Source organism: Aquarana catesbeiana, linkage group LG04, assembly GCF_042186555.1.
Source record: "Aquarana catesbeiana isolate 2022-GZ linkage group LG04, ASM4218655v1, whole genome shotgun sequence".
In the NCBI taxonomy this organism is placed as follows: domain Eukaryota; kingdom Metazoa; phylum Chordata; class Amphibia; order Anura; family Ranidae; genus Aquarana; species Aquarana catesbeiana.
Window position 1 is genome coordinate 47,134,916 of NC_133327.1, and position 26,197 is coordinate 47,161,112.

At 44.6% G+C, this 26,197-nt stretch overlaps 1 protein-coding gene across 2 annotated transcripts in view; it reads left to right on the top strand.

The window, feature by feature from the left end:
• The window catches only part of PKHD1 (PKHD1 ciliary IPT domain containing fibrocystin/polyductin), a 908,610-nt gene that overhangs the window by 300,907 nt on the left and 581,506 nt on the right, over nt 1-26,197 (top strand). The gene's annotated exons all lie outside the window — the stretch shown is intronic.

A 26,197-nucleotide genomic window follows, 5' to 3' on the forward strand; every position in this document is an offset into this window, starting at 1 on the left:
CCTGTACTGCTCTATCTACACAAACAGAAGTGGAGGGGGAAAGGAGAGCTTCAGGAGTTCACAGTGTTTGGTACAAGGAGACAGAAAAACACAGCAAGAAAAGATTTAATGAAAAACAGATTACAAGGCCATTAAAGCGGAGTTCCACACAAAAATGGAACTTCCGCTTTTCAGAACCCCCCCCCCCCCCCGGTGTCACATTTGGCACCTTTCAGGGGGGAGGGGGGTGCAGATACCTGTCTAAGACAGGTATTTGCACCCACTTCCGGCATAGACTCCCACGGGAGTCTACGCCTCTTCCCGTCCCCACCGCGCTGTCTCCTGGGAAACACACAGGTCCCAGGAGAGAGCGGGGACCACTTGGGACACGCAGCGCGACTCGCGCATGCGCAGTAGGGAACCGGGAAGTGAAGCCGCAACGCTTCACTTCCTGATTCCCTCACTGAGGATGGCGGCGGCAGCTGCCGAGAATCGAGCGGGTTCTCGGCGTCGCCTGCCGACATCGCTGGACCCTGGGACAGGTAAGTGGCCATTTATTTAAAGTCAGCAGCTGCAGTATTTGTAGCTGCTGGCTTTTAATATTTTTTTTTTTTTGGTGGTGTGGGTGGACCCCCGCTTTAAGTAGAGGATGTGCATGGATGTGGAATAAACAGGATAGATCCCTTTAGGAGGCAACGTTGTTGGTACAGGCCGCCTTAAGAGAGGAGTTTGTAAGGAAGGATCACTTTAAGATGGTGAATCTATAGGGACAGTTCACTTTAAGATGTGAGTTGGGACTTAAACAGCAAAAGTGCCTTCTGGGCTGCAGTGGATGCTACCACATGGGAAAAGATTCTACCTAGCAGGGAGCAAGGGGTTAACTCAGTTCAGCAACCTGCGGGCATTGGTCATAATGGCAGCTTCAGTGCCTTGAAAAAGTATTCATACCTCTTGAAATTTTCCACATTTGGTCATGTTAGAACCAAAAACGTAAATGTATTTTATTGGGATTTTATATGATAGACCAACACAAAGTGGCACATAATTGTGAAGTGGAAGGAAAATAATAAATGGTTTTCCAAATATTTTACAAATAAATATGTGAAAAGTGTGGCGTGCATTTGTATTCAGCCCCCTTTACTCTGATACCCCTAACTCAAATCTAGTGCAACCAATTGCCTTCAGAAGTCACCTAATTAGTAAATACAGTCCACCTGTGTGTAGTTTATTCTCAGTATAAATACAGCTGTTCTGTGAAGCCCTTAGAGGTTTGTTAGAGAACCTTGGTGAACAAACAGCATCATGAAGGCCAAGGAACACACCAGACAGGCCAGGGATAAAGTTGTGGAGAAGTTTAAGACCCCTTTCACACCGAGCCGCCTAGGGAGTCAGCGATAAAGCGGCGCTATGTTTAGTGCCACTTTACCGTCGTTTTAGCGCCGCTATTTGGCCACTAGCGTTTTAACCCCCCGCTAGCGGTCGATAACGGGTTAAATCCGCCCGCAAAACGCCACTGGAGTGGTGTTTTGCCTGCAGTATCTCAGCGCTGCCCCATTGATTTCAATGAGTTCACCGCTCCTTCACCGCTCCAAAGAAGCTGCTGGCAGGACTTTTTGTGGACGCCCTGCCAGCGCACCGCCCCAGTGTGAAAGCCCTCGGGGAGGGCAGTAAGCCAACTTACAACCTAGGCAACCTAGGATAGGAAATGTGTTATTAACAGGATCACCAGGTGAAAGCCTGAGAAAAGAAAACAAATGCAGCCACCATTTAACCACTTGCCGACCGGGCCATAGCCGAAAGACGGCCACAGCGCGGTCAGCTTATTCTGGGTGGGCGTCCATGGACATCCTCCCAGAATCCCTCCCTCACGTGCCCCCGAGAACATCCGTGACCGGATCACGGCATCACGGATCACGGCCGTTTACCATGTGATCGCTCCGTCAAATGACGAAGCGATCACATGTAAACAAACCGGCGTCATGTCATGATGCCGGTTCCTCTCTCCCCTCTGTGTACCAATCAGGACAGTGTGGGAGGAGAGGGGGAGGGATCGGATGGCAGCAGCGCTGTGGGCTGGATTTGTAGTGCCCACAGCGCTGCTCTGTGACAAATACAGTCACATCCATCCATCCATGCTCAGCCATCCCTGCACTACTCTGCAATACCGTGCAATACTCTGCAATACTCTGCAATACCATGCAATACTCTGTAAGACCGTGCAATACTCTACAATACTCTGCATTTCTTCGGCAATACTCTGTAATACCGTGCAATACCCTGCAATATTCTGCAATACCGTGCAATACCCTGCAATACTCTGCAATACCCTGCAATACCCTGCACTACTCTGCAATACCCTGCAATACTCTGCAATACCGTGCAATACTCTGCACTACTCTGCAATACTCTGCACTACTCTGCACTACTCTGCAATACTCTGCACTACTCTGCAATACTCTGCAATACCCTGCAATACTCTGCAATACTCTGCAATACCCCACAATATTCTGCAATACTCTGCAATACCTCGCAATACTCTGCATTACTCCTCAATACTCCGCAATACCCCGCAATACCCCACAATACCCTGCAATACTCCGCAATACCCCGCAATACTCTGCAATACCCTGCAATACTCTGCAATACCCCGCAATACTCTGCAATACCCTGCCATACCCTGCCATGCTCTGCAATACCCATCCATACTCTGCAATACTCGGTGATACCCAGCCATACTCTGCCATACCCAGTCATACTCGGCGATACCCTGCAATACCCTGCCATGCTGAGCCATACTCAGCCATACTCAGCCATACTCTGCCATGCTCAGATGTACTCGGCCTCTGTATGTGGCCAGGCTGTGGAAGTCTCACACATGTGGTATCGCTGTACTCAGGAGGAGTAGGAGAATCTATTTTGGGGTGTCATTTTTGGTATGTACATGCTATATGTTAGAAATATTGTATAAATGGACAACTTTGTGTTAAAAAAAAAAAGCGTTTTAACCACTTCCCGCCCGCTGGCCGTCATATGATGTCCTTGACTTTGTGCGGGGATATCTGAATGATGCCCGCAGCTACAGGCATTATTCAGATATCAGCTTTTTCAGCCGGCGATTCCCTACAGTGCTACACCATAAGAATGATCATAGCAGCTGTTCTGCTGCTTGATTGTTCTTACGGGAGGCAAGAGGGGACGCCCCCCCCCCCTTCCCGCCGCCCTCCGGTGCTTCTACCGACTCACCGCTATGATTGAAGTCAGGATCGTTTTTTTTAATTTTTTTTTTTTAATTTCAGGCTTCCCAGCCTAGAGGTGAGATGTGGGGTCTTATTGACCCCACATCTCACTGTAAAGAGGACCTGTCATGCCATATTCCTATGACAAGGGATGTTTACATTTCTTGTAATAGGAATAAAAGTGATCAAAAAAAATATTTTTTGGGAAAAAAGTGTCTAACTAAAATAAATAAAGTAAAATAAACAATAAAAAGAAAAAAAATGTTTTTAAAGCGCCCCTGTCCCTGTGTGCTCGCTTGCAGAAGCGAACACACACGTAAGTCCCGCACACATATGAAAACGGGTTTCAAACCACACATGTAAGGTATCGATGCGAGCATTAGAGCGAGAGCAATAATTTAGGCCCTAGACCTTCTCTGTAACTCAAAACATGTAACCAGTAAAAAATTTTAAAGCATCGCCTATGGGGATTTTTAAGTAGTGAAGTTTGGCGCCATTCCACGAGCGTGTGCAATTTTGAAGGGTGACATGTTAGGTATCTATTTACTTGGCGTAACTTCATCTTTTACATTATGCAAAAACATTGGGCTAACTTTACTGTTTTGTTTTTTCCTAAAAATACCGTGCGAGATAAAAAGTTGCAACAACTGCCATTGTATTCTCTAGGGTCTTTGCTAAAAAAACATATATAATGTTTTGGGGTTCTATGTAATTTTCTAGCAAATAAATGATGATTTTTGCATGAAGGAGAGAAATGTCAGAATTGGCCTGGGTGCTCCAGAACGCCTGAAGGTGCTCCGTGCATGTTGGGCCTTTGTATGTGGCCACGCTGTGTAAAAGTCTCACACATGTGGTATCACTGTACTCGGGAGTAATAGCAGAATGTGTTTTGGGGTGTAATTTGTGGTATGCGGTGTGTGAGAAATAACCTGCTAATATGACAATTTTGTGAAAAAAGAAAAAAAAATCTTGATTTTGCAAAGAATTGTGGGAAAAAAAAACAACTTCAAAAAACTCACCATGCATCTTTCTAAATACCTTGGAATGTCTTCTTTCCAAAAAGGGGTCATTTGGGGGTATTTGTATTTTTCTGGCATGTTAGGGTCTCAAGAAATGAGATAGGCCATCAGTACTTCAGGTGTGATCAATTTTCAGATATTGGCACCATAGCTTTTGGACTCTATAACTTTCACAAAGACCAAATAATATCCACTGATTTGTACTTATTTTTACCAAAGATATGTAGCAGTATAAATTTTGGCCAAAATTTACAAAGAAAAATTACGAATTTGCTACATTTTATAACGGAAACAAAGAAAAATTAATTTTTTTACCGAATTTTCAGTCTTTTTTCTTTTATAGCGCAAAAAATAAAAAACCCAAAGGTGATTAAATACTACCAAAAGAAAGCTCTATTTGTGTGAAAAAAAAGGACAACAATTTCATATGGGTACAGTGTTGTATGACTGTGTAATTGTCATTCAAAATGTGAGAGCACCGAAAGCTGAAAATTGGTCTGGTTAGGAAGGGGGTTTAAGTGCCCAGTTGTCAAGTGGTTAAAGCTGATCTCTGGGATAAGCAAATTTTGTGTAATCTTCCTTGAATCTTGGTGTGCTTTGTGTATTTCTCCCAAATCTCTGCAGTAATCCAGTGTGAGACTTTCCCTCTGTTCTGGAGCTTTCTGTAATAAAGACCGCTCACTGCTACTCTCTCTCCTTGTGCAGGGTGACTGGTCTTGTCTCCGCCCCCTCCTGCTGGCAGCCTGTAGTAGGTGGAGCCTGCTGGGTCCTTCCCACAGCTCTGCTCTTTGCACAGGCTATGTACAGCACAGTGATGATGTCACTGATGAGGTAGGTAAAAACTGGGGTTTGCAAAGGCATTCGTTGAGCACAAAGTTGATTTATATCCTTTGTTGCTATTGAAGAATATATTTCAATCAAAAGTATTTATGCCCTGAGGTAAGCTTTAAGGACTTGTAGCTGCAATATACTGTATTTTTTGCTCCATAAGTCTCACCTGACCATAAGACGCACCTAGGATTTAAAGGAGGAAAACAAGAAAAAAAATATTCTGAACCAAATGACTGCTGGTCCTGCTGGGAGCTGACTGCGGACCTGTGGGTCCTGCTGGCTGCTGGCCTGTAGGTCCTGCCCTGCTGGGAGCTGGCCATGGCCTGTGGGCCTCAGGCCATGGCCAGCTCCCAGCCGGGCCTACAGGCCAGTGGCCAGTAGGACCCACAGGCCAGCAGGACCCACAGACAAAGGCCAGCTCCTAGCAGGACACACAGTGTTGAGGGCTATTTTGAGGTTACTGGGTGGACACTGCGGCAGAGTAAATGGGGTGTATGGGGGGGGGTAGAAAGGATGTGGGGGTCTGCTGGCCCTGGGGGTGTCAGGGTCTCTCACCTCAGTGATAGCAGCTGCTAGTGCCAGGGGTGGGGGTGATGCTCCTGTCCTGGGGTCAAGCAAAGTTGCAGACCGAGCCAGTCACATTGGTTCCAAGTCCTGACTCCCTGGCGCACCTTGCCTCCAAGATCCTGAGAATTGTATTTCCCTGGCTGTGCTGCGCTGCTTCTCCACTCACCGGGAGCTTGAGAGTGCGCGTAGTGGACTACAACTCTCAGAATGCAACAGCGTCAGCTAGTTGGCCCCGGCCCGACTATTCTAACACGATGGCGGTGGCGACGGGACAATAATCGCTTCATAAGATGCGCAGACATTTCCACCTATTTTTTTTGGGGGGGAAAAAGTGCGTCTTAGGCAGCGAAAACTACGGTATTCATTTTTCATTTTGGGTCTAGATATACCTTATAGCAGTTTATCAATAACTTACAGTAGACAGTAGTGTTGGCCTGTGGCTTTCTGGACTGCCCTAGTCCTAATGTTTAACTAGAAACTCCTTTTGGCTTTATGTCAGCTCTACATGTGGGGTTTGACCTCCTAATTAATTTCTTCATTTGTCAAATAATCTTTTTGCTGGAAATACTTAGGCCAGCTACCTTGTGAATCCCAGGGGCCTGGCTTTCTCTGTCGGAATTATTAATAGTATGACTCCTTATTGGGTGTAAAGTTACTAACCACGAATGCTTCAGGGCTCACGTTTGTTGGCCGCACATGTCGTTCAGGTCATTTTTAGGGTTTAAATGATTGCACAGTATACATGAGCACACGTATCCAAACATGTCCAATCTTATGTATACTGCTGAGAAAAAAAAACGGCGCTGTGTCATTGCAATGTGACACCTATATCAGTATCTGGGGAAAAATAACAGACTTCCTGGGTAAGAGAACCTGTCATGGCCTGAATTACAGCATTGAAAAACTATGTAGCCAAGGTCGATCCCTCTTTTCTTCCAGTTTTTGGAAAAGAGTCAACAGTTTTTTTCTTTCATTCTACAAATTCAACATCATTATTTTATCCAATTCTCTGTTAACGCGGCAGCAATACCACCAAAAAAATGTGACTTCCTTGGCTGGTTTTGACCTCTTGTATAATATTGTTAGTAAAGTGGTAAATTGGGGTCTGTTTATTAAAGCTGGTATTCAGCCATACCTTCAGTCTTCCACAGTTACCTGTACTGAAATTACTTTCTCTGATTTCACTACACACTGTAATGCCACGTACACACGATCGGAATTCTCGTTGGAAAAAGATATGATGGCTTTTCCGACGGGATTCCGCTTAAGTTTTCCTTGCATACACACGGTCACGCAAAAGTTCGCTGAACTTACGACCGTCAAGAACGCGGTGATGTACAACACTATGACGAGCCGAGAAAATGAGGTTCAATGCTTCCGAGCATGCGTCAAATTGTTTCCTGAGCATGCGTAGGAATTTTGAGCGTCGGAATTGCCACAGATGATCGCATTTTCGGATAGAAACTTTTTCCGACCGAAAAAATTGAGAGCATACACACAGTCGCATTTTCTGCCGAAAAGCTCTCATCGGTCTTTTGCTGGTCGAAATTCCGATCGTGTGTATGCGGCATTAGTCTCTCGCAGTGTTCATTAGAAGCTACAGCAAGTCTGATAGAGTCCGTCTCATTTCCTGCCTGGAGATCATACAGAATCATCTAGCCTTTAACTTTGCTTCTTGGCCTTCTGGCTAAGTTCAAGTGTAGTATCTGTACTTATCAGAGTCCAGTAGGGGTCCTTGTAGGCTGGTGTAGTTGAGCCTCACTGCAAGGGTGGCGCTGTTCATCGGCAACCATGCAGAGAGAATGGAGAACAAGGAAGGAACCTAGGAATCTCTGAGGCCCTCATATGTGTCATCATGGGAGCTGCTGCCCTGACTGACATCCGTGGCCATCTTTGATGTAGCACTGTCCCCCTGGGGTTTGCATGCATTCTGCATAGTGGGTAGGTCAGGGACAGGGCCCCCGCTGGTTAGGGACAAGCTGCATAAGCGTAGGGACAGGTTCCTGCGGAGGAGGGACAAAGTAGGGCCATTGCTGCGTCTCGAGCAGTAGCCTTCCTCATTCAGGGGTCCCATTGCGAGTCTGTCTTCTAGCCAACTCCTCTGTTGGATGCTGCCAGGTGTCTACAGTGTGCACAGATTTTCCTTGCCTGGTTCATTGCAAGTAGTACGGCCCGGTGTGGCCGGGACTACAGAGTTTGATGTTCTTTCTCAGCATTATCAAATTAATATACCGTATGTTACCGCATAAACTAGTCCCCTTGTGTGTTCTCTTCTCCTGTGGGCATTGAATCTGGGCCTCACCAACAGCAACATGCTCCATTGTTCTCCTGGCCTTTTAGCAGGAATGGCCAGCTGTATAGTATTCCTGCTAGTGTAAAGGGGTCCTGGGGATCTAAACTAGGTGCCTTCTGGCTAAGCTGGGGGTTGGTAGTATTTTTCTAGTGTGGAGGGACCAGAGGGGCCCAGCGCCTCCTGATTTAAGTGGTTTTACCTTCCATGCCCCCGAAGAAATTATCTGTGATGAAACTAACGCGCTGGATCACAATAGAAGAGGTTCTTTCTTCTCTTTCCGCAATAACTTTACATGAACTTTCATGTCTGGACATTTTGAATTGTCACATTTTTTGTTTGGTAGATTTTTAAAGCATTATACTCTGTCTACTTGTATATTGTAATGTTAAATATCTCATAGCATGCTTGCTACTCCTATTAATCCTGTCTTGTTTCCACAAGTGTCGTAACTAGGGTGAGCACATTTCCAAACTAATTAGGGAACCACCTAATTACTTAACCACCAATTAGGGAACCACCCCCCCCTCCCCTTCCCAAATGAGGATGATTTTTAATACCAATTTTGCCAATTTGTTGCCAATTTTTGGAATAGTAAAAAAAAAAAAAAAGTGGTCACCGGTTTACAACATGCTGCAGCAAAAATTGCATTTCTAAAGAAACAAAAACGAGTCAAATCACATTTAAATTGATTTGCGGTTGCAACAATTTCTGGCACCCGGCTATCCAAAAAAACAGCGTGCCCCCCCCCCCCCTCCCCGGTCCATACCAGACACTTAGGGTCTGCTATGAATTTTAAGGGAAACCCCACATCAAAATGAAAAAAAAAAACTGTGTGCCCCGCCCCCAGAATCCATATCAGACCCGTATCCGAGCACACAGCCTGGCAGGTCCTGAACCATACCAGGCCACATGCCCTCAACATGGGGGGGTGCTTTGGGGCAGGGGGACTCTTCCCCACAATTCTGGGCTGTGGTTGTGGGGGTATGCGGGCAGGGGGCTTATCGGAATCTGGAAGCCCCCTTTAACAAGGGGGCCCCCAGGTCCCGCCCCCCACTTCCAGATTCTGATAAGCCCCCTCCCCGCAGGCCCCCATTATCACCAGGCACAATTGTGGGGATGAGGCCCTTGTCCCAATCAACATGGGGACAAGGTGCTTTGTGGTAAGGGGGCCTGGCCCAAAGCACCCACCCCCCATGTTGAGGGCAAGAGGTCTGGTTTGGACGCTTGCTCACCCCCCCTTTCCTGACCTGCCAGGCTGCATGCTCGGATAAGGGTCTGGTATGGATTTTGGAGGGGACCCCACACCATTTTTCTTTTTTTTTTCACATAGGGTTCCCCTTAAAATCCAAAGGGTCTGGTATGGACTGAGGGGGGGGGGGGGCACACTTTTTTTTTTTTTATTGTTTAGCTGTCAGCGGGGAATATCATTGACAGCTGATGACTCATCTGTTGTTAAGGACGCCGCGGCCGGCTTCCTGGCCCCGCTCCTTAACAACCAGCTTTTACTGAGCCCTGATTGGGCAAAGCTTTGCCCAATCAGGGCACGGAATGCACTGTGCAGGGTGGCTGTGCTAGTTTCATTCCGGGACACTGTATTGTCCCAGAATGAAGATGCCTGAGACCCGGGACAGATCTACACTAACCACTTTTTGTTTTTGCATTGTAAAAGCTCATAGCACCAGAAAACTGGCGGCAGTGCTTTATTAAGTTCCCTCGACAGAGTCTCTTCTTTCATAAAAAGACTTCCTGCTTTTTTACAAAATAGAGTTCACTTTATCAGCAATGTAGAACTTGTATTGAGGCATTTTATTGTGTTTTGCTGTGTTTTCAATGCATTATTTGCCCAATGTTGCAGCAAAACCTGCGCTAAAGTGCAATACAATGCAACAAAGCACATGTTAGTGATGCATGCTAAAATGCAACATTTGTATAATATTATACAAAGTGATGCACAATCTGATCCCTTATGTAGTCATGTGACCATCTGCTTTACTATACAAGAAGAACAAGTGATCAGCGAGGAGAGTCGTGACCTTGATCAGATGGGAAGGAAAATAGTGTAGCTTCTTTTATATTTGATAGGGAATCCCAACTGCCTGACCTATTTCCTCCTATCATCCCATCTTCTCTTCTACGCCCGGATCCACTCTGGGTGCAATGAGGCGTGCAGAATATAATAATGGCTCCTGGCAGGTGAGGTTGTCACAGGAAGCAGCGCCAAGTGATTGAGAAGCAGATTCGGGCGCCCGAAGGCTCAGCCTGTACATTGATTTAGCCTCAGCTGTGCACATCTAATCCTATGCAATGCAACGTGGGGATTCTGCAGGGTCAGAGTTACTTTGATGTCAGGAGCTGCTCGCTTTCGCACAGTTCACAGGGCTAGAACGCAGATCTCCTTGTTGAGCAGCTGCCAAGCAATGCCGCCACAGGTAAAATTCATAAGATAATTAACCAGAGATCAATATTCTAAAGGTCATTGGCATATCACTTCATCGCTTTTCCCTCTGTAAAGAAAGAGAAAAATAGGCAACCTGCTTGCTTTAAAAAGAAGACTATAGCGTATCTACAGCCAGTACATATTTAGAGCTGTAATTGTCACGTTTGCACAAAAGTTATTTTTTGAGTGACTTTCAAACACATTTTTCCATATTTTTAATATTATATTTTATATGAAGATTCATAGTGTCTCCCTGTAGTGGCAATTGATATGACAGACTGTGCAGTTAACATCATTAAATGATAACTAAGCCCCAAAACAAAAATGCAATATATTTTAGCTTACAGTGCTTAGCTGAGGTGGCTACCTTAATTTTTTTTCAAGCTAAGAACATCTTCAGCAAATACAAAAAATACAGTGCATCCAGAAAGTATCCACAGCGCTTCACTTTTTCCACATTTTGTTATGTTACAGCCTTATTAGATTCATTTCATTATTTTCCTCAAAATTCTGCAAACAATACCCCATAATGACAACATGAAATACATTTCTTTGAAATCTTTGCAAATTTATTAGAAATAAAAAAAGAAAAAGAAATCCCATGTATATAAGTATTCACAGCCTTTGCACAATACTTTGTTGAAGCACCTTTGGCACCAATTACAGCCTCAAATCTTTTTGAGTATGATGCTACAAGCTTGGCACACCTATTTTTGGTCAGTTTTTCCCATTCTTCTTTGCAGGACCTCTCAAGCTCCATCCGGTTGGATGGGGAGCGTCGGTGCACAGCCATTTTCAGATCTCTCCAGAGATGATCAATCGGGTTCAAGTCTGGGCTCTGGCTGGGCCAATCAAGGACATGACTGCTGAGGTGCAATGGGCATAGGTACAAACGAAATGTAACATAATGGGATCAAAACCCCCCACCACCCTTGCCCTTTCACACCATTAAATAAAACACAACCAATTGGTTGGAAAGGGCAAGACCACAGCTTTATTAAATTACAACAAATAACATGTGAACACATTTAACCAGTGCCAGTCACAGTCGTACTGTGCGCACTCAATTCCAAAAGAGGAGGCCTGTCTTTACCATAAGTGCTGGACAGACAGCCTACTTCCAATTCTTTCATCAAGGGCATAGCCCATTACAGCAACTTTAAATGCTGGCAAGGTCAAGAAACCACAGCAAGCTGTGACATACCATAAAAAAGAAAAAAGGGGCGGTAGGTGGGAAGCTCTTTCATCCAAATCTTCCAAAATACCCAGAATTCCCTGGGGGCACACGTTTTCCGACCTCAGGCCCATCCCACTCCCCACGTTTCCAACCAAATCATTTGTGACCATCAACAACCTTGTCCGGCACCTGGCCATGCCCCCATCAGTCAAGGCTCTCTTTCCTTATTGGCTTCAAGAGGCCTTCATTCACAGAGTTGTCCTGTAGCCACTCCTTTCTTATCTTGGCTGTGTGCTTAGGGTCGTTGTCCTGTTCGAAGATGAACCTTCACCCCAGTCTAAGGTCCAGAGTGCTCTGGAGCAGGTTTTTGCATTCATCTTTCCCTTGATCCTGGCTAGACTCCCAGTTCCTGCCGCTGAAAAACATTCTCACAGCACAATGCTGCCACCACCTTGCTTCACTGTAGGGATGGTATTGGCCAGGTGATGAACGGTGCCTGGTTTCCTCCAGACATGACGCTTGCCTTTCAGGCCAAAGAGTTCAATATTTGTTTCATCAGACCAGAGAATTTTGTTTCTCATGGTCTGAGAGTCCTTCAGGTGCATTTTGGCTGTTACACACAGAGTGCAGAGTTCAGGGTTGCACTACATGCAGAGTTTAGGGGTGTGCTACATACATAGTGCAGAGTTCAGGGGTGTGCTGCACACAGAGTGCAGACTTCAGCCTCCTTCCACAGCTGCTTACTTCTGCATCCCCTATCCACATCTCACTTTCACCCCTCTTCGGCTCTGACCTCTGCATGCAACCTCCCTTCCACTGTCAATATCTTCTCCCTCCTTCCTTAAAAGCTCCTTACAAGCGGACACTTGTATACACAGATGCTGGACTTTTGTGTTTACAAGTGATAGTGGTGAGCAGAGAGCAGAAGGCCTGAGCCACAGGTGGTGGAACTGAGTTCCACCAAGTTCCAGCTGAAAAAAAAAACCTGTTCCTAGCTATGTTTTATAGACTAATGATTGCCCTACACCACTTCGTAGAATGGAGACAAAGGCATATGGACATATTTGTAGTCCATGTAATGAGGGCAGCCTAGAGGAACAACCATGGCTCCCTCCATAGGTCCAGTGGAGCAATGATGTAGCCACCCAGGGACAGGAAGGGTGCCATTTGCAGGATTTCTAGGTAAAAATAAAGCAAAAGAAGCTTGAAAAATGAAAACGAGTGCAGCCACCACACTGTCTACCACAGGACTAGTAAGCTGCAATATATTACATTATTGGTCTTGGGCTTGAATGCAATTTAAAGCCCAGCTCCACACGGTCTGGCATGAGATCACGCGTATTTTATTGTTTTTTTTTTGTGTGAGGTGCCCCCTTAAAATTCATACCAGACTCAGGGTTGACAGGAGAGTGCAAAATCTAGTACAGTTGTGCACAGAAACCAATCAGCTTCCAGGTTTTTTTTTGTCAAAGCTTAATTCAACAAGCTGAAGTTAGAAGCTGATTGGCTACCATGCATGGCTGCACTAGATTTGGCACTCTCTGGTTTTAGTAAATAACCCCAAAGGGTTTGGTATGTATTTTGGGGGGAACCATATGCAAGCTTTTTTCATTCTTGCTGTAGGATATGCTACAGCAAAAATGACATTTACAAAGAAAAATAATGATACAGTTTAAATTGCTGGGAAACAGGGTGGATAAAAATCAATGTTTTTTTAAAAAAAAAGAATTAAAAAAAATCTGATTTTTCAAATTTAAATCAGATTTTTCTGATTTTAATTAAAATTATTTTAATAAAATGCTTTTGAAGTGAAAATCGATCTAAAGATAGTTTTCTATTTAAGATACATTCATAATTTAGTTTATTCAGCATGAAATGAAGCTTAGTTATGTAGCATGAAGATGTATATTCTGTAATATTATTTACATTTTTGGTAAACTCATTCAATGAATCATACAAACCGTATGATTGAATTCGTTCTGATATCGCTGTTTTACTAACCTGACAGCTTATTATTCTAAATAGGAAACCTTCATTTTGTTTGGAAATAATAAAGATTCTAACTACCAGTAAGAATAAGTCCTTACATTTGAAGAGCACCCGTCATTTCAGATCCATCATGGCAGCGCCTGTTAGTGGGCATCCACTCATCTGCTGCCGCCACGTCCCTCACCTTGTTGTGTCACTGCCGCATCACCAGCCATCCCATTAAAGTGAATGGGACTGTCGGTGAGTCAACAGCGGGTCAGAGGAGGAGCCACTGCAGGACAGAGATGACAGTTGCTCTTTAAAAATTATGATTGAAAGCGGAGTTCCACCCAAAAGTGGAACTCTCGCTTATACGCTTCCTCAGCACATTTGGCACCTTTCAGAGGGGAGGGGGGAACGGGGGACCTGTTTTTGACAGGTCCCCTTCCCCACTTCCGGAGACAGGCCAATCTCCTGAAAGTTAGGCCCCCCTCCTCCTTCCCCCGCTGCCAGGCTAATTAGAAAGCACAGCATGCTTTGCGCATGCGCAGTAGGGAACCCGCTGTGAAGCCGAAAGGCTTCACTTGCCGGATTCCATTACCAGAAATGGTGGCGGCAGCACCCGGGAGTCGATCCGAAGATCGTCTGGGTTGCCAACATCGGGGGCTCCCTGGACAGGTAAGTGCCCTAATATTAAAAGTCAGCAGCTGCAGTATTTGTAGCTGCTGACTTTAGTTTTTTTTCACCCAGGCTGGACCTCCTCTTTAAGTCAAGTTGATTTAAATCAAGCCTTTTTACTAGTGATTTAAATTGACTTGATTTAAATGAAATCCACCCTGGGGAATGACATTCAGTGCCAGCTTGTTAAAAAAAAAAAACAGCACACAGAACCCTCCAAAGGTCCCTCAAAATCCATAATAGATCCTCAAACGGGGTCTGTGTGCTTTTTTTTTTTTTTTTTTTTTTTTTTAACAAGCTGTCAATAGAGGCCTTCAGAAGGAGCTGGACCTCCGTGCGCATAGCCTGTCTCTTGCCTGCTTAGTCCAGCCGTCTTCCATCCCAGTGACGTCATCTCCGGCCGCGTTCCACGATGGTTATCGCTTTCTGGTGGCCACAGGGTGCTTGGAGGATCTCTCCAACATCCTCATACAGCCCGGAGAATGATACAGAATCCAGAGGGACACTGAAGCATGACATTCCCCCCTTGGTTCTGATGAGCCAGACAGTCCGGGTTTTGAATCATGTGTCTGGGTTTCAGACCACCCTAAACCCAGACACATTATTCAGACCGGAATGTGGCTCCCCAACATAGGAGTTCACATGGGGTGTGCCTCAGAAAAGGGACGTGTGGGTGGGAAATTTAAAGCCCAGCAGCTGGTAGATCCATTGTGGTTGAAAGGTGCTGATCCCTGAGCCTCCATCCTTGGGTGAGTGAGTTCACCATTCACTGTGACTGAAGTCTCCCTCTTCCCTCCCTTCTCTCCCCTGCCTCCGAGCGAGTGAGTACACTAAGGTAAGGGGAACGTAGATGTAAAGAGTGCTCTACTGACTTTGATGTAAGGGGGGATGCTGGAAACTCTGATGTAAGTGGGGGCTTTGGTAAACAGAAAACCCCTTACACCAGAGTCCCCCTTTACACCAGAGTCCACAGGATCCCCCTTAAAAAAAAACATTGCCGTGTACCCTTAAAATGTTCGGGCTTGGCTTGAAAAAGAGGTGGCAACCCTAGGTAAAGAGGTATAGAGGGACTGTCTATGAATGAGATCAGAGAAGGTTTCATAAAAAAAAGATTACAGCAGCCTCTGTGGCCATGGCTGCATTGTTCTACTGTTAGAATAACCACCGGTGCAAACACACCAAATGTGAGGCAAAATAATATTTTTGTGAATCCGGTGTGCCAAGCCACCCTGAGACATTGGGGGCTGTAGTGTAGAAAGGGAGAATCTGGGGGGGGGGGGGGGGGCTGTGATGTAAAACAAATGAAGTAATTAAGGAATTTAGCTCTTGGAAGATGTGTTTCGACATATATATAGGAGCATTAGAATATACAAAACCTTTGGTAAAAAACACAGTTTTAAATAAATATATTCTTCTGCCGCGTACACACGAGCGGACTTTACGGCAGACTTTGTCGGGCTGACTTTTCGACGGAATTTATGACGGATTTTCCGAATGAACGGACTTGCCTACACACGATCAACCGAAGTCCGACGGATTCGTACGTGATGACATACGACTGGACTAAAACAAGGAAGTTCATAGCCAGTAGCCGTTGGACTAGCATACAGACAAGCGGACTTTTTGACCGGACTCGAGTCCGTCGAAAAGATTTGAAACATGTTTCATTTCTAGGTCCGTCGAACTTTTGGGGAAAAAAAGTCCGCTTAAGCCCACACACGATCGAATTGTCCGACAGACTCTGGTCCGCCGGACCAAGTATGCCCTAAAGTCCGGTCGTGTGTACGCGGCATTCCAAAAAAGTTAAGCCGGCCATTGCGGAGCAAATTTCTTTCCTGCAAACACAGGCTGCAGGATAGAAAGTCCCTCACTTCCTCCATTGGCAGGGGAATCCCTCCCACCGAGCCATTGTATTGTCCAAGTGGGGGAAGCCGTCCCCACCAGGAGAACACAGGGACTATTGTTAGCGGCTATAGCAGCCACTAGCTTGAATCACATGTAAAATCCGGCAGGCTGGTTGTACCCAAGTTGATCAATCAATCAACTTGGGTACATTGAGCCTGCCCGTACATGGTTCAAATCTTGGCCAGCTCCTGCTTAATGGGCAGTGTAGGCCAATTAAATATTTTGTGTGTAAATTTTGAAACGTTGTTAAGTGAATTGGAGCGAATTAAATATTTTCTCCGAGTGCCAACTGCATGTGAAAGCATTCAAACATTCCAATTTGGTTGCACTAACCCTAAAATAACAAGGTATATGAATAGGGGTAGCTGCTTACAGTGCCTTGAAAAAGTATTCATATCCCTTGAAATTTTTCACTTTTTGTCATGTTACAACCAAAAACGTAATTGTATTTTATTGGGATTTTATGTGGCACATAAAAGTGGCACAAAATTGTGAAGTGGAAGGAAAATGATAAATGGTTTTGCAAGTGTGGCGTGCATTTGTATTCAGCCCCCCTGAGTCAATACTTTGTAGAACCACCTTTCACTGCAATTACAGCTGCAAGTCTTTTTGTCTCTACCAGCTTTGCACATCTAGAGAGTGACATTTTTGCCCATTCTTCTCAATCTCTATCAGACTGGATGGAGAGCGTCGGTGAACAGCAATTTTCAAGTCTTGCCACAGATTCTCAATTGGATTTAGGTCTGGACTTTGATTGGACCATTATAACACATGAATATGCTTTGATCTAAACCATTCCATTGTAGCTCTGGCTGTATGTTTAGGGTTGTTGACCTGCTGGAAGGTGAACCTCCGCCCCAGTCTCAAGTCTTTTGTAGACTCTAATGCCGCGTACACACGATCTGACTTTACGGCATACTTGGTCCGGCGTACCGGATTTCGTCGGACAATTCGATCATGTGTGGGCTCCAGCGGACTTTGTTTTCTCAAAAGTTTGACGGACTTAGATTTGAAACATGTTTCAAATCTGTCCGACGGACTCAAGTCCGGTCGAAAAGTCCGCTCGTCTGTATGCTAGTCCGTCGAACAAAAACCGATGCTAGGGCAGATATTGGCTACTGGCTATGAACTTCCTTGTTTTAGTCTGGTCGTACGTCATCATGTACAAATCCGTCAGACTTTGGTTGATTGTGTGTAGGCAAGTCCGTTCATTTGGAAAGTCCATTGTAAAGTCCGTCAAAAAGTACGCCGGACAAAGTCTGCCGTAAAGTCCGCTCGTGTGTACGCGGCATTACAGGTTTTCTTCTAAGATTGCCCTGTATTTGGCTCCATCCATCTTCCCATCAACTCTGACCAGCTTCCCTGTCCCTGCTGAAGAAAATAATTCCCACAACATGATGCTGCCACCCCTGTTTCATGGTGGGGATGGTGTGTTCAGGATGATGTAAGGTGTTAGTTTTCTAACACCCATAGCGTTTTGCCTAAATCTAACTTTTGGTCTCGTCTGACCAGAGCACCACATGTTTGCTGTGTCCCCCACGTGGCTTCTTGCAAACTGCAAACAGGACTTTTTATGGCTTTCTTTCAACAATGTCTTTCTTCTTGTCACTCTTCCATAAAGGCCAGATATGTGAAGTGCACGACTAATAGTTGTCCTGTGGACAGATTCTCCCACCTGAGCTGTGGATCTCTGCAGCTCCTCCAGAGTTACCATGGGCCTCTTGGCTGCTTCTCTGATTAATGCTCTCCTTGCCCGGCCTGTCAGTTTAGGTGGACGGCCATGTCTTGGTAGGTTTGCAGTTGTGCCATACTCTTTCCATTTTTGGATGGTAGATTGAACAGTGCTCCGTGAGATGTTCAATGCTTGGAAAAAATTTTTATAACCTAATGCTGCTTTAAACTTCTCTACAACTCTATCCCTGACCTGTCTGGTGTGTTCCTTGGCCTTCATGATGATGTTTGTTCACTAAGGTTCTCTAACAAACCTCTGAAAGCTTCACAGAACAGCTGTATTTATACTGAGATTAAATTGCACACAGATGGACTTTGTTTACTAATTAGGTGACTTCTGAAGGCAATTGGTTCCACTAGATTTTAGGGGTATCAGAGTAAAGGGGGCTGAATACAAATGCACCCACACTTTTCAGATATTTATTTGTAAAAAATGTTGAAAACCATTTATCATTTTCCTTCCACTTCACAATTATGTGTCACTTTGTGTTGGTCTATCACATAAAATCCCCCAAAAATACATTTACGTTTTTTGGTTGTAACATGACAAAATGCAGAAAATTTCAAGGGGTATGAATACTTTTTCAAGGCACTGTAGGTAAAGAGGAAAAGTCATACTAGGATTAAACCAATATAAAAGCAAGTCATCAGCAAACAAACTCAATTTGTGGGAGGTCCCATCAATTGATAGTTCCTGAATAGAGCTGTTTTCTCAGAGTGTTTTAACTAAGTTCCATAGCTAAAATGTACAGATATGGAGATAAGGGTCGTGGTTGAAACCATTAAAAATAGAAACTGGGTAAGAGGGAAGGCTATTTATTCTAGTTCTAGTAATGGGTGAAGAATACAATGAAATGATTTTGTTAAAAAGGGAGCAGGCAGACCTATTCGGTAAAAGCTGGCTCAGAGAAATCACCAGTCCAGGTGGCCATATTCCTTCTCTGCATCAAGGAACAAGAGACCTAGAGGTTCCTTATGCCTACAAACGTAGTCATGAGAGAAACAGGTTTGATCATATTTTCGTGGGCTTCGTGTTGTGGAAAAAAGCCCACTTTTTCTGGGTGTATCAACATACAGTTGTAACCTAGTAGATAGCAATTTTGCATATAGTCTGTCTTCAAATCAACATGAATTAACAAGGCCTGTAGCTAATAGGATCTTTTTAGGCCATGGTAATCAATTCAAAGTATTGTGAGCCTCTTAAGAATGTCAGGAGAAAGGGTAGGTCTCGGAGACGGCATTAATAATTGGTGCCAAGACATCTTTAATTTTTTTGAGGTGAGCACCCTGTGATACCATTAGGCCCAAGATTTCTCAGTTGTGTATCAAGCCTGTTGGGCATTCACTGTTGAGGCATCTAAAGAAGGCATCTTCAAGCATTCTAAAGGGTTGGAAGGTGTAATTGTTAGATTAGGAATGTAAGTAAGAGAGAAAGAAATTCTGAGCTATTGACCATGCCTTACTTCGAATATTGTATCTTGGGTATATACTGTATGTGTGTGACTATTTATCATGGAAAGAGTACGATAACTGATCTTAGTCAATGTGCTAATATTTTAGCCAGATCTTTAACATCTGTATTGACAAGAGATATTATTCTATAGGATTCCCAGCACAAGGGGTCTTTGGTTTAGGTACTGTATGTTCATTTGGATTAGTACAAGCAATGCTTCCCTGATCAAGGGTGGAATAATCCCTCCATTTTCAGTATTGCATTGTACAAAGATAATAGACGTGGACTCAGCCTGCCTTTATATTGAATATACCACTCTATAGGAAAACTATCCAGATCTGGAATTTACTTTACCCAATCAGGGAGCAGTGTAAGCTGGTTGTTAAGGAACAGGGCCAGGAAGCCGGCTGCCGCGTCCTTAACAACAGGTGAGTAATTAGCTGTCAATGGGTTTCCCTGCTGACAGCTGAATAAAAAAAAAGCGCTGGTAAAAAAATAAAGAGCAAAACGGCATTATTTGAAAGTAATTGGCCATAAAAGGGGTATGGGGGTCTGGGTACTGCCCTGGGAGACATGTATCACTAAAAAAAACAAAACAAAAAAAAAATGAAATGATTGTTTTTTCAGGAGCAGTGATTTTAATGCTGCAACCACTTCAATACCAAGGACGTCATATGAAGTCCTTGGTTTTGAGCAGGTATATCTGAATGATGCCTATAGTTACAGACATCATTCAGATATTGCCGGTTTCAGCCGGCGAATCTCTACACCATAGGAATGATCATAGCGGCCGTTCCACTGCTTGTTCGTTCCTATGGGAGGCGAGAGGGAACGTCCCCCCCCTCCCGCTGCCCTCCGGTGCCTGCTCCGACTCACCGTTACGATTGGTGAGGCGGAGAGTGGATCCGCCGGCGCCGGATGTAGATCATAGAGATTTCCGGCGGACCAGATGGTCCCCGGAGTCTCTATGATCGTCGGAGGCCGGGCGCGATGTTATGACGTCACGCCCGGCCTCTCCATTAAAAAAACGGCGCCGCTTCGGCTTGGAAGCGGCGATCGTTTTATTTTTTTATTTTATTTCAGGCTTCCCAGCCTAGTGGTGAGATATGGGGTCTTATTGACCCCATATCTCACTATTAAGAGCACCTGACATGTCATATTGCTATTACAAGGGATGTTTACATTCCTTGTAATAGGAATAAAAGTGATCAATTTTTTTTTTTTTTTTAAAAAGTGTCAAAATAAAAAAAAAAAAATATAATTAACAATAAAAAAAAAAAAAAAAATTTTTAAAGCGCCGCTGTCCCCGTGTGCTCGCATGCAGAAGCGAACGCATACATAAGTCCCGCCCACATATGAAAACGGTGTTCAAACCATACATGTGAGATATCGCCGCGAACGTTGGAGCGAGAGCAATAATTTTGGCCCTAGACCTCCTCTGTAACTCAAAACATGTAACCAGTAAAAAAATTTCAAGCGTCGCCTATGGGGATTTTTAAGTACCGAACATTGGCGCCATTCCACGAGCGTGTGCAATTTTGAAGCGTGACATGTTAGGTATCTATTTACTTGGCGTAACTTCATCTTTCACAAAATGCAAAAACATTGGGCTAACTTTACTGTTTTGTTTTTTTTTTAAACACAAAACAGTTTTTTTCCCCAAAAAACGCGTTCGAAAAATTCCTGCGCAAATACTGTGTGAGATAAAAAGTTGCAACAACCGCCATTGTATTCTCTAGGGTCTTTGCTAAAAAAAAACATATATAATGTTTGAGGGTTCTATGTAATTTTCTAGCAAAAAAATTATGATTTTTACATGTAGGAGCAAAGTGTCAGAATTGGCCCGGTATTGAAGCGGTTAGTGCAACAATGAAAATGAAAAATTCCTTTAAATATCGTGCCTGGGGGCCCTCCTTACTGTGCCTGTAAAGTGGCGCATTTGTAGCATATACTGTATAAAGACAGCTGAGACTACTAATAAGGTTAGGTATGGTGTGGACCTAGGAATGGAGGCTTTTCCCACCCAAACCTCAACAAAGGCTTCAGGCTCAAGAACCCAGAACAAAATGAATTATAATTTGGAGAAAACATAAAGTTTGTTTTCTCCACATCATTCTTTAAACTGTAGAGCAATCCTCACCACGTGTTTGTTGAGAAAATTCAGTGGTACTTATAACTCTTCCACAATCCTACCAGTTAGTGCTGGTCTATACATCAGATCAAAAAGGGGAACAGCTGAATTAGGAGGGGCAGAAAGCAATCACATGTATTGGGAATCCTTCTTATCATTCCGTACTAGGGATGTTATACACCAGCATTTGCACTGGAGTGTCCTGATCTGCAGAGCTGAGGTGTTTGCACATATTACTGATCCACTTGGGTAACCTGACTTGCTCTCCCAGTAAAGAAGCTCATGTATGATCACTGCTTTGCCAACATGTATGAGTAGTTTGTGCTGCTTACTCTTTACCACTGAGTCTGCTTATGTCTTGGACATTGTATAAAGCTCAGTGGGTGATCTGGTGTAGTGGATGTGCAGGCAAGCAGCTAATCCACATAGAACTCTATTGGCCAATACTGATAAGTGTTGGACTGGGTTGAGGCATGTCGCGGGCTTATGAGAAATATTGGTGGATTCCACCGTTCATGCTAAATAGCCCAGGTGGAAGAATCTCCCCTGCTTCTGTTGTATTTTGACAGCCACTGATCCTGTGTTCCACTTATTGGCCAAATTTTATTTAGCTTTTCAGATCAAAATTTCTCACTTTGGGTAATGTCCGATAGGGCGTGCCATGGCTCGCTGAATCATATATGGCCAGTATGGTAATTGAATGATTGAAAAGCTTGTTGATTAAGGTGAGCTGGCTGATGATGGCATATTTTGGTCACTTAAAAGTATGGCCTGGAAAGTAGTTGTGCCCCAAGGAAACCTGATATATGAGTCCCTCAGGTTTGGGAGGGGTACAAGTCCTCGATGTCCACCTGCTGTGAGTGCTGGCTTGGGAGGAAGCTTTGTCCTGGCTCCTACCATCACTGAGTATTGAAGAAAATCTCCCTTTAACTGCAAATCAAAAAGGTCCCATGAATCTTAAATCTATGGCAACTGCAGCCTGGGCTCCAACCAGGCCAGGTATGGCCTGGTTGGAGCCCAGGCTGGGGTTGCCATACATTTAAAATTCATGGGATCATTTTGATGTGCGACTGATAGGAGATTTTCTTCAACACTGGAAAGAAGTTGCTTGTCCTCAATCAAGTAGTTGGGGAGCTGAGCCTGCTGTGATAATGAGCACCTCCAGCTGCCCGAGGGGTTTATCATCACCTCCTGGGAGGTCCGAACCAGTATGATTATTGTACACAATGCTTGAATTTGGGAGCATTGCTACTATCAGGCTATGACCTCTCATATTTATGGGTTACCATGGCCCTCAGAATACCTCATGTGGGAAGTAGGCAGTCAAACATGCTGAAATGAATAGGTCAACAGCCTTTCTAATGCAGATATTACCCCGGTGGATGATGGATTGTAATCTCCTCTCTGGTAGAGTCTGGGCTGAACAGTGAACATGTGAAGTACTATGAAATATGTTGACACCGTATACATAAATTAAATGAAATAAATTCTAAGCGCGGTAGGCAATACCTTGTTTTTTTTATATTATTTTATATGACAAACCGGTACATTTTATCGTAAGTACATAAAAATCTACTATAAGCGAGCACAGGATGGAAAAAATCTCATTTTTTTTTTTAATGATAAGTGATGCGTCTACCTACCTAATTGCTTCTTTATTAGGAAAGTTGCTTGTTTCCCTGAGCAAAATGTAATTAACTTTTGTTTATCCCTGTATCTTTCTTATTTGCCCTCAAGGACGTAATTATTTTCATTGTTGTACAAAGATGGTGGCCGAACATTAGGAATAATTAGAGCAGATGGCAAAAAAAAAGGAAAGAAAAAAATCCTTGCATTATTTTCTTATAAAAGATTTCTTCCCTGACTGTACAAATGGGCATTGTGTTTCCCATCAAGAAATGGGAGAAAAACATGGGATTTTAAAGGGTTACAGAGAATTTGCCCCCAATAGTTGATCAGGAAAAAAGAAATGTTTGAAGTGACAGGTCTCTAATATGGGGAAATGTACTCTACATTCCATCACGCAGAATGTTAACCTTGTCATACCGCTGGCCGGGAACAGAAACACTTGCTTTTTGTTTGATGGTTAAATGGCAATCTGTCAACGTTGAAGAAAGTGCAAGCTTTGTGAGTGTCAGTGCAGCAGGCTCCATTTTCCAAGGTTCATGTCTAACAGCCGTAAAAAAAATGAGACGAAGGATCGATCTTTTCTGCTGTACCCCATCTTATATCACTGGACTTCTTAAATAAGGGGCAGAGAAAACAAATCTAATAGAGTGAGGTTATAGTATCAGGGCTGCTGTTATAAATCACAGGTCCCCATATAGCCTACCTGATAGGGCCCCCTTTACCTGGCCAAAAATGACTGAGGACAAAGATTTATCAGTCTCCTCTGTAGCCTCTGCTGCACAGATGAATGAATAGAGAGCTCTCTGAAGCTTCCCTCTCATTCACAAACTGAAGCATAGTAAACACAGTTTACTTGGCTTCAATGATGAATGGACATAGGAGTGATTGGTACAGATCGCTCACTGTGTTCAGGAATGGAAGGGACCAGTAAATTACATATTTACCAGCCCCTTTCCCCTCTCCCCATCCTGTAACAACCCCCTGTGTGCACACCAGCTGCTGGCAGGAAAGGATGGGTGGAAGATTGAAGGGGTGTATGTGCTAGAACCAATCCCCATGCAGTGCAGCCACAGGGAGAAAGAAGAGGAGAAGCTGGCACTGCCAGGAGAGGCAGAAGAGGATCGGTGTCTGTGATAAGCCAGTACAGCCGGACCTCCTACTCAGCAGGTGCACGGACCCCCCTTTTGAACTGATGGGGCCCAGTACAGGAGGGCTGGCTGTACTGCCTTATCAGTGGCCCTGTATAGTATCACTAACAATGGATGACTAGATAGATAGATAGATAGATAGATAGATAGATAGATAGATAGATAGATAGATAGATAGATAGATAGATATGTAGAAAAAGGTAGGTAGATAGAATGAAGATTTCAAAAGATTGTGAATACATAAAAGAAAATTTAAATATAGCGGTACCCTCATAGGGGCTGCTGGTGATTGCGGTCTGTCTCTCACCCTGCACAGCCAGGCACACAAATTTCCAGACATACAACCGTCAAATAGTCCTTGTACTTATTTTTTGTTGTTTTTATTGAGGGGATTTAACTTGGATGGGGATAGGGTACTTATGGGATGCCCATGTGATCAATAGGAATTCTTTAGGGGCATACAGTAACTATATACATCCGGTATATACACACCTCTCCTCTTCTACCTCCAGCACAGACTTGCTTGTAGAGCTACACCTCCCAGGACCAACTAGCACTGAATTGCATGCCTGACACTGGCTCAGCAATGTCCTTTGCAGGCAGGAACCGTGGGCCCCTATGGTGTAGCAAAATATGGCATTCCTAGTGCTAGCTGTCCCACATGGCTACTGATTCCAGTACCACCTCTTCAGGCCCTGCCAGCCCTCCTGCCTGCAGCTGCCTCTTTCTACTGCCTGCGCCACCACAGTCCTCCTTCCTGGCTCTGCACCCATCCCAGACTGCTTGCACCCGGTCCTCTCAGGCATGCCTCCCAGTCCTCCTGACTGTGTGTCACTCATCAGCCCTCCTGGCTGTCACTTGTTCCTCCTGGAGACTTGCCTGGCAGTGTTCTCCCGCTGTCCTCTCTGTGCCTCCTGTCCAGGACATCTCAGTGTGTCTTGAGAAGACCCTGTCTGCACCCTAGCACAGGCCCGCTCTCACCCCCCCCCCTAGACTGGGGAGCTTCCTCAAAGGCCACGACAGCCTAACACTCCATCTCCAGCTTCCACCTGAACACAACTCTTCCCCAGCTGGGCTGACCCTGAGTATTTCAAGAGGCCTGCCCCCTGCCAGTTCAAGTTGGGGATTGGTCAGGGCCCTCACAATACTCCAGGCAGCTTCACCTTACCTCCCCCTCCTTTCCAGAAGGTTCTAGTACATTCCAGAAAGAGGGGGGTGGTCTCAGTGATGCTACCTTGGATTCATCCAGCTCTTTCTGGATTTCTGCCCAACCCAGGAAACAAAAACAGACAGGCTTGGCTACCAGCCAAGCCTGCATAAATGTACCTGTGCTAAAAACAAAAACCTATTTCTACTTCTAGCACTAGAGGGTGCTACATAAATGGTTGCAATCTTTGTTTGGCTGATGAATTAATTGTGTTGTCTTGAAGGTGTTCCCTATTCCCTAAGTGACCAGTGACAGGAACCTGAGGGCCCCATGTCGAAAATACTCAGCTAGATCCCAAAGACCAGGCAGTTACCCTGCTACACAACATAACCCCTTATGCTCTTTGTTTACTTGATAGTGGCTACCTGGAACACACTTGGCTTCATGCATGGATTTACGTATGTTATAATCTCTAGATGCTGACCACCACCCCTTAGGCATTGCAATCACCATTGGTGCAGTGTTGCTGTTTTGGGAATGTAGGGGGGCAGGGGAAACAAGAAGCCTGCAGCACTCCTGACACGGTTTATCCCATGTGTAGCCCAGTCTGCAGCTCTGGCAGGATACTGTGGCTGTGCCACAGAGGAGACTTTTACATACAGACAGGGTTTAGGAAGAAGACTACTGTTATTGTAAAACTTTGAAGGCAGTGTCAAGTCTGCTCTCTACTGAAAAAGGATGCACACGGGATGGTAACTGCAAGGATTGTGGGAGGTGTAGTTCTGACTGACGGAACAGCTTGGTGAGCTGGATAAAAGGAGAGGTGGTTCCCTGCTGTTTTCCTGGGCTGGATAGAGGAAGTGGACTG